The 1,180-nt window shown below is 40.0% G+C and overlaps 1 long non-coding RNA gene across 1 annotated transcript; it reads left to right on the top strand.

Annotated features, from left to right (window-relative positions):
* Window positions 1–256: 256 nt before the first annotated feature.
* LOC109194235 (uncharacterized) lies at window positions 257–728 on the top strand. Its single transcript, XR_267780.3, has 3 exons — window positions 257–284; window positions 472–518; window positions 684–728. It is a non-coding gene; the product is annotated as an uncharacterized LOC109194235 (long non-coding RNA).
* Window positions 729–1,180: the final 452 nt, after the last annotated feature.

Raw genomic sequence — 1,180 nt, forward strand, 5'->3', positions numbered from 1 at the left:
AGCTGATCAGATCGGCAAAGACTGTTTCTGTAATATTATGTTTTTGTTGCTGCAAGCGCTTTTTATGCAATTTTTGCAAAGCTATATGTGGAAGGAAACCATGACCTAGTGCAAGCTGATGGCATAAGATGTAAGTACAACTCCTCCGGTTTCAGATGCAAAAGAAATTATTGCGCTAGCTAACGCGGTTCCGGTTTTACAGGGATATAAAATAGTTACGCAAAACGCAGCGTGCCCGCTCCGACCGGCTTTAAAGGGTTAAGAAATGGATGACAACATTTGAGGTAAAGCAAATCTTTCACCTGTAAAACCTATTAACAAAGACTAGCCATCAAAATTTCGCTAAACATACGATGGATTAGTTTATCTGAAAACACAACGCCGGAATCTGTGTTTGTGTACATCTGTACCTTTTCACGGATGAAATGCTCACCTTCACAACTTATGTCTTTTTCAAAACCACATGCTTAGGCCATGATGGAGTCTGGGATCCTTGAACTGGACAATCCTGTGCACATGTAAGTCAATGTTTTTAGACATGAAAAATGATCAAGCAGCAGTATGAAAGTATGTGGTCTAGGAATGCCTTTGTTTTTTGAGTACTGATTAAAATTTAGCTTTTACTTATTCTACCTCAAAAAAGCAGATGAACATATTAAGTTTTTAATCCTCCTTTTTAATAGCAACTGCTTGCAGTACTCACACTTGCCACTGCTTCAAAGAGACTTTGAGAAAAGAGAAACGGAGCAAACAGTTTAGAACACCCATGACACCCGCAAGCAACGCAATGCACCCGGTCCATTTGGGAAACCCGACCTTCTGTTTACCTCACCACCTCACAATAATATAAAACAGACATAAAACAGCACAATCGAACATACAGAATAAATACAATCAAGGGAGCGTAATGATGGAGGCAGAGCATTCCATGACCTGGGTGCCACCGCTCTGCAAGATCTATTGCCTCTGGTCTTCTCGTGGGACTACTAACAGCCATTGATTAGATGATCACAGGCTGGGAGAGGAAGCGTGGGGTTCTATAAGATCAGAAATGTAGGCAGGAGCTTCACGATTCGGAGCTTTGAAAGTCATTACTAAAATTTTAAAATGAATTTTCTAAAATACACTGGAAGTCAATGTGTGTAATGAGCGTAAAACTGTTATGTGCTTTCTTTTTTGT

This window comes from Oreochromis niloticus, linkage group LG3 (assembly GCF_001858045.2).
Source record: "Oreochromis niloticus isolate F11D_XX linkage group LG3, O_niloticus_UMD_NMBU, whole genome shotgun sequence".
NCBI classification, from domain to species: Eukaryota; Metazoa; Chordata; class Actinopteri; order Cichliformes; family Cichlidae; genus Oreochromis; species Oreochromis niloticus.